This window comes from Uranotaenia lowii, chromosome 2 (genome assembly GCF_029784155.1).
Source record: "Uranotaenia lowii strain MFRU-FL chromosome 2, ASM2978415v1, whole genome shotgun sequence".
NCBI classification, from domain to species: Eukaryota; Metazoa; Arthropoda; class Insecta; order Diptera; family Culicidae; genus Uranotaenia; species Uranotaenia lowii.
The window spans coordinates 101,145,625-101,154,052 of NC_073692.1; the positions used below are offsets into that span (position 1 = coordinate 101,145,625).

General features: G+C 34.8%; 1 long non-coding RNA gene across 1 annotated transcript; it reads left to right on the forward strand.

Moving 5' to 3' along the window:
* The first annotated feature begins 3,722 nt into the window (after positions 1 to 3,722).
* Positions 3,723 to 5,183, forward strand: LOC129749383 (uncharacterized). Its single transcript, XR_008738032.1, has 4 exons — positions 3,723 to 4,467; positions 4,532 to 4,646; positions 4,700 to 4,813; positions 4,872 to 5,183. It is a non-coding gene; the product is annotated as an uncharacterized LOC129749383 (long non-coding RNA).
* Positions 5,184 to 8,428: the final 3,245 nt, after the last annotated feature.

An 8,428-nucleotide genomic window follows, 5' to 3' on the forward strand; every position in this document is an offset into this window, starting at 1 on the left:
TTTCTTAGTAAATTAACTAATTTTGCGTGATTGTGACGTCTCAGCCTGTACCAATACTAGAGCAGGGCTGCTTTGGCACTACCTTTTTTAAATATTCCTTGCATATAAAGTATCAAAGACGCATTTATCGCATCAAAAATCTTCGTCATGCCAAATTCGTTAATTCTGGGCTATGGAAAAATGTGTTTCAATAATGTAGATTGTTTTTTGTTTTGTCTGGGAATTTAACGCTCGTAATTAATTCAATCTCCATGAATACTGAGAATAATAATGTTTCATTCCGATGACTTCATGTTTTGTCCTCTCTTGCAAAATAATGATTTGAAGATTGATTCAAGAATTTACTTCTTAACTTTTCAATGAAATTAGTGAGTGAGACTGATTTTTTTAACTGTGTTTACTGCTCCGGCTAGCCTACCGCACGGAAGGCTACCGTCGCGCGATTAGAAATTTTCCCAGTAACCGCAATATTAAATTGAAAAATCTCGGTGCCATCTCAGATAGCACGAAATATGTACAGTAGAACCCCGCTCATCCGAGCGCCGGTTATTCGAGCCTCCGCGTTATCCGAGCGTTATCCATTTTAATCAAAAAACCATGTATTGATATTGTTAAGTTATTGAATTAACGTCTCTGGCAAGTTTAAAAACTAAACTTGCCAGAAACGTCGATTAAATAGAAAAATAAAATTCATGCAAGAACCGAGCTATGCGCCCGGATGATATGCAATACCAGAGAAAAAGGATTTTATCAATGTATTTCGTTTAATCCGAGGTTTCATTTACCCGAGATGGTCCCTCCCCCGACAACCTCGGGTAACCGGGGTTCTACTGTACATACTTTTACATACCATCCGGGGGCAAAGCACGATAATGTATGGATCTTGTGTCGACCTGATGGCTGGGATAACTTAGAGCTCAGATCAGAAAACCAAAACTTGGATATGCGGGGTTCTCCTATTTAACGTTTCTCTTGAATTTTTGAATAAATGATTTCAATGTACTCTTTTTGGTGTTGCGCGTTATGGTAATCCCACTCTATAGTTTTCCCAACAATGCGGCGATGGAAACGAAAAGTTCTAGAGTTTGTTTTGATTAGGACGTATGAACCAATATAAACAAAACTGAGTTATTTGCTGCAAACGATTGATAAGCATGTACTTTATCTTTGGTAAAAAATTGGTATCATTTTATCATAAAATAACTTTTACACAATGATTTGAATTTAGGACGTATGATGACTTTTTCATTTTTCAGTGCGATTTGGTTTTTGCGTCATTTTGGGTTGCCGTGTATTTGCCGGGATGCAAAAGGTCGCTAAAAACAATTCGTCAGGTTGGTTTTTACGACGTTATGCTCCGTCGCGTAAAGTTTTTTTGTGAAATTATGAAAATTCGTGTAAATTTAATCGAAACTGTGACTCTGATCTTAGCCGTGCTAATAAAATAAATGGCTCCAGATTAGTGTTGGGTGAGTACCATCAGCTTCACTTTTCACTGTGTGAATAGTTAGTTTTATTTTTTCATTACAGAGGCAAACGAAATAACCAAAACAGATGAGCGATGCTTTTTTACACTCCTTTAACAACCAGTAGTGCCAATGGTAGTGGTCGGAAATGTCCGGGTGGACTCCCAACGGCAAGTCCAACAATGCAATAATCACAAATGCCACCTCTCAATGATTTCCGCGTGCTAATTGGATAGGATTACCATCTAAAACCTTTCATCAAACAACTCCGAATGAAAAACTGAGGATTTGAGCCAATCAAATCAGTTTTAGTAACCAGAATTGTCAATTGATCAGAAGGACGTTTGCGCCAGAAGAGAAATGCATTATGTCGTAAGTACCACTTCATTGATAAAAACTGAATTGATGCAAGTTTCAAGTATATCATCATGTTTTGCGTTCAGTTTTACATAAAATTTCGAATTTGCAGACGAATTTGACCAGCAATAACAAAGTAAGAATTAAAAAGGTGTTTCGGAACTTTATAATCGATTTTCTCAAAACATGTCAGGTGGTTCATACGACTTAATCAAAAAAAAAACTCTAGAGTTATTCTTTCACTCCTCAAGAAAAACCCGTATGATCTGTCAAAATTTGTGTGAAATTTTGGCTGCATCCCACTTGCGCTAGTGGAAAACTAGTGGGAATTCTTCACCGCTTCCATCACCTATTGAAACAATAATAATTTTCAGACTTCATCAGAACATTTGATTTCGTTTTTCAAAATTAAGCGAATAAACCGATAATTTGTAAAATTAACAACGAAACCCTGGTAAGTTTTCAAGATAGAGTAGAACCCCGCTTATCCAAGGTAGTAGGGGGAAGGACCCCCTCGGATTAGTGAAAACTCGGATTACACGAAATACATTGAAAAACCTAATATTTTGCATATATCATCTAGGCTCAAAGCTAAGTAAATATCTACACAGATATCTACATGGATTTAGCCATGCTATTTAATCGACGTTATTCGGCTTGTTTAAGAGTTAAATCGCCGAAATACGTCGATTAAATTGCTTAACAATAAACATGTCTATCGTGGCGATAAATCGAAACTGTACAAGGATTTTGTATGAAAATAGTGGCTCAGATTACGTGGAAGCTCGGATTACGTGGAAGCTCGGATAAGCGGGACGTGCTTTAAGCGCTAAGGATCATTCATTTAGAGTTTAAAATATCAAATAACATACCGTCAAACGGGGCATCATGCAACAGCGGGTTAGTTAGTTAAGTTAGTTGCAACAGCGGGGTTAGATGCAAAATTTGTATACCACAGCACTGATATAATTTTTAATTTTGTGTAACGTACCTAATCGAGTTATTTTTTTATGAATACAAAATGATGATGACATAATTTTTCACAGCTTTAGCTAGTATTTTAAAGTTTTTCATTTTCATTCAAAAATAAAAAAAAAAACATGAATAAATTTACAAATTTTAACATTTTCCAATGCCGTAAAAAACTATACCCATCACTGCAAAAAATCCACCCTTAGGATGTATGTTTCCTCCACACATAAGGTCTTCAAAATAGCTCTACGCATATATTTCATATACTTTATATGAACATCATATGTCACACATAAATTGTATATTCATAACATGAAGTTAATATGATATTGATTCATACATTTTTTGATTTTCGTTTTTGAAAATTTCCATGATTTCAAAATTTCCACCCTTAAGAAAAAGTTGGTGTGCACTTTTAAGTGTGAATTCAAACATTTTGATAAGGTAAGTATTACTCTATTATAAATAAAGCATTGATTATTGATCTCTTCTGATCTCCCCCACAGGAAACCAATCCCTGACTAATGCCATAGGATGCAAGGACGTCGGTCTGGTGTCGATCGAAGCCGTCGATATTGTTCCAGTCGAATAAACGTCGTTTTAGCTGCTGATTTTCCGGTGCGGAATTCGCATTTCTGTGCCAATGGAATACGAACGCGAGACATGTAAGTATTAGGCTTAGCATTTTTATATTTATTTCTATTTAAAATAAAAATTACAAAAATGTTTCGAGCCATCATCTCACAATTTTTTCATTTCCCTCCGAAAACCTATTCGAACAAAATAAAACGTCTTCAAGTAGGCCTCACGTAAACGCCTAGATGTAGGCAGATGTTTGAGTGCAATGTATGCTTATAATATTTATGTGTGGGATTTTACTTTTATGTGACGCATATAAAAGTCATAATTTTGTATTCTACACAGAAAAAAAATCTGAATCCTTAACAACACTGAAATTGAAAACCCTTAATATTACATGACATAGAATGCGATTTCGTAATGTAAATCTACAAATTTAAAAACAATTGAATCATTCACAGCACTGAAATTCAATCACACTAAAATTACACGACACAGAAAACGATTTACAAATGTAAAATTCCGTCATTTATGATGCTTCTTTTTATTTACATCATATGTGATGTAATTTTACAGATATTTTTCGTAGAAGCAAAAATATCTGAACCCTTAATAGCACTGAAATTCAATGACCTCAATATTACACGACATGGAACGAGTTTTTGTCATGTAAATAAAAAATGTTGAATACTAAGCAGCACTGAAAATTAAATCTACTAAAATTACGCGATATGGATAATTATAATAGAACGAAAATTTATTTTTGATGTAATTGTAATGCATTTCAATACAAATTGGTATACGAAAAGTTTAATCAAAAAGCGAATGGTGATCGCAGTTGTTCAGCAATACCGTGAAATACAAGCACAAGTAAAATATTGCTGGGCATATGATGTAGACGTCGATGCCATATTGGTGGAGCAGCGCTGCGCTGCATGCAAGTGACAGATAACCGCAAAAAGGAGGAAGCAAAGCGCAAAAGTTTCGTTGCGTTTGAATCGTTTTAATTCCGACTGCCCGGAATACATTTACGGAACCTGAAACATCTTTCCAGCAGCTAAATAGTTGATACTTCTGTTCAAGACTTGATAAGGTAAGTTCTCCAGCAGTATGAATTTTGAATGTTTTAATTTTGATTAGTAAATAAACTTTTGCAGAACAAGGCAAAAATAAATGTTTCAAATGTTAGTTTCCGGATCCAGCTAGTGTCCATGGCCGGTGGTTGTGCTGGAGACAGAATCCAAGAATTGGACTGCTTCTGCTTTCATCCAGGTAAGTTTTTCTTGCCAATCGTAATTTTCAATAGTGAAAGTTTCACATTCCAGGTTTCAGTACAGCTGGTCCAGGTAATGCGATACGGTCCCAAACGTGAACAAAACATACGCCGCTAGTTTGAGATTGACCAAATATTCTAAGTTCAAAGATGAAATATCGTTCAGGTAAGATGATAACTCTATTTTTAATCCCTATAGTATTTTTTGTCCATATCCTGTACAGATTTTCTTCACATCATTAAATTCGTGAAACACACTAGCCAGGCTTGGGTGGCCATGTACCGGATTCCTAAAGTTTACACTTCAATGGAAACAAGGAATCTTCCAGTGAGAGAAAACCAGGAAATAAAGGTGAGAAATGGTTGTAAGAAGAACGTGGATCGCTGCCCGGCTGCACTTTCCGAAGAAAAATGCCATTTCTTAAGTCGTTGGGTAAGTTAGGATAAAATGAAAGATTTAAGGAAAACTAAACTTAATTATATGAGGGGTAGGTTTAGGATATTATTCAATGTAATCAGCGATGTGCCATTTTATGAATTCATAGATATGTAAGAACATTTTGTAACATAAATGAACTTTTTTGTATAAATAAAATGTCTAAACTTTCCTATGTTTCATTATTCATGATATTTAGCATCAATACTTAAAGAAATATCACAAATTCTTTCAATATTTTGTTACTTTTGAAAAATAATACGAAAATGCAAAAAAAATGTACTTTACATGCCGCATTGAAAATTCAGTCCTTTTCTATGTAATATTACAAGCACTAAGTTTTACTCTTTCTTTAGTCATGTATTATTCAACTCGCACTGAAAATTCCGTCATATATGATGCTTCTTTTTATTTACATCATATGTGATGTGATTTTACAGAAATTTTTGGTAGTGTGTATATGTGTGGACACGTTATTTTCAAATGGGAATCACATTGCAAAAATCTATAAGGCTAACACATATCCCCAATATGTGGATTTTTTGCATGCAGTATGACGGATTGGCTTAACCAACAAACTTTTTATTGATTGAATCATCCTATTCCAACACTGTTGATGTAAAAATATTTTTTGAACAATCACCAATTTTTTTTTCAATCAAAATTTTTATAATTCAGTTAGGTACCTGTCTAGGGTGAGATGCAACCAAATGCAAATCAAAGAGACACCTTGTAAATCTCGTTTCCATATGTTGGAATATGATTTTGTTTTGAATCACGCATTTGTCAACAATGAAATTTCATTCACCAAACATTTATTTTTATGACTTCAGTTGGTAGAATTTTTGTAGTACATTTTTTTTACCCCTAAATGTATGCAATATTATATGTTAGAATATATGTTTAGAAAAAAATGTAAAATTTAGTTTCAAGAGAACGAGAAATTACTGCAATTGGTGTTTTTATGCGTAATGGCTTTTATGGCATCTAAAATTTATCAAAAACTATACATTTACATACGTTTTAATTAGATTTTTCCTAAAAATCCAAGTTTGTTGCAAGTTACCCCTTTTCTAAATACAGTGAAAATCGCATGAAAATTAGGAATAACTGAAGAAACCAATATTTTTTCTGACTACGTCAGTTTGATGTCCCACTAACCTTAAAACTTTTGATGCATAAAGGGTATGATTATCTGTGGATGTGAGTTTTTTGAAGCCATTGAACTAACACACGAAAAATAATAAAAAGGTAAAATTTACCGAGACAGCAAAGGTGAACGCTTGCAAAAGCTAAAAAGGTAACTTCTACCTTTTTGAGGTGAAACTCACCTCACAGCGAGGTAAAATATACCTGAAACGAAGAATGAAAAAGGTACAATTCACCGAGAAAAAATGTGAATCCAAAAAAAGGTAAATTTAACCTCGTAGCGAGGTGAAGTTCACCTGAATTGAGCTGAATCAAAAAGTATAATCCACCTAGAAAGAAAGGTAAATCCAAATAAGGTAAAACTTACCTCGTAACGAGGTGAAGTTGACCTGGATTGAGCTAAACAAAACGGTACAAATCATCTCGAAAAAAAGTAACTATTTGACGAATCCGTTTATTGAGGTTAAGCTGTTTTGCCGTTTAGGAACAAGTTTTGCTTCGTGCACAATATGTTAAAATCGAAACAAAATGGTAAGTGTTTTCTAGGATTTCATTTAGTTGTGCTGGTTCTCTTCACAGGGATGCCAGGTGTTGAGGATAAAAAGTCTGGGCAATTTGAAAAAAAAGTCTGTGTATGTCTGTGCACAAGAAAGATCATAAATTTGATACCGAATTTTTTTTTTAACAATGCATGTGAGCGAGGAGAGAGCGGGGGGGGGGGGAGGGGGGGGGGGAGAGAATTCTGTTTAATTTCGAGTTGAAAACTGTTTAAGAAACTATCTGTAACTGTAACTGTTTCCTACCACGTACCATACCGATCTTATTTTAAAAAAAAAAATGTGTTTAATAAATGATTGGTCAAATATCAATCAATACTGTGTGGAGTACATATTGTTGTATGAGTAAGTGAGCACCACTACAATACACATTCCCGCATGAGAGTAGAGCCGAGTTGGGTGGCTCGAGTGTCTCTAGTCAGTTAGGACGCGGCAGGCTAGCGAGCAGGCCTTCTAGGGAGTTTAGTGGCGGATTAAAGTGATGGGTGATTTCCAGTGGTTGTTTAAGCTGCACATTTGGCGACCGTTTCAGGACAAATTTTTTATCCTAATGGATTTCAAACAAACATAGTAGAACCTGCCACGGAAATCACCCATCAAAGAAGTTTTTGGAAAAAAATCACGTGTTCCTGTGAGAGTGTTGTTGTGGTATTAAGTGTGGCAGTGTTGCGAAATATTCAGTTTTTTTTCTCATTACAAGAAATATCATTACAAAATGAAATAATTGCAAGTGACTTCAAATGGTAATAACAAGTTTGAAAACCTAAACTAATTGCGAGTTGGGAGGACCGCAAAAAAAATCAAATAATTGCGAGTTGGGAGGACCGCAAAAGAAATACAATGATTATTTGCGTGTTGGGAGGACCGCAACATAATTCAATAGATTGCGAGTTGGGAGGACCGCAATAATTCTGTTTTGATTGCGTGTTGGGAGGACCGCAAAGAGAAAATGAAAGATTGTGTGTTGGGAGGACCGCAATCGACTCTATGAATTAGCGAGTTTGGAGGACCGCAAAGAGAAAGTGAAATTTTTCGTGTTGGAAGAAACGCAATAAAATAGAACTGTTTGCGTGTTGGGAGGACCGCAATGAAACGTAAAAGGATGGCTAGTTTGGAGTACCACAATGTGTTTGCCAGTTAGAAGAAGTGCATTATGGAATGCAGGAAAATTGCAGTGTTCATTATCTGGTTACCAATTGAAGGCCACAAGAGAAAATGCGACATGTTAAAGAGAACTGCATTTAAATAAAAGATAGTTAGATTTAATTCCAATAAACGGAAGACCGTGAATTGAGGGGATTGTTGCTGGAAAGAATGTAAAGTAGAAAAAGAGCGTCATAGGAAAATCTTTTTAAAGACACCGTTGAAAAAAATTACAAATAATTTCAAAGATCGTTCAATGACATGTGTTGGAAATTTAAATAAAGTGGTGAGTGAAAAAAACACTCTAATAGCTGAAGTGTCCAAAGAAAACTAACATAAAAATGCTGCCTAGGGTGTGATATGAATAAAAATACCAAGTTTTTTTTTCTGAAAAGAAAAAAAATAAAACGGAATCGAAAGTAAGAGATATAGAGGTATTATGGTAAATTTACATAATTCAAAACTCAATTAAGTTAAAACTTGGTACTTGATGTTT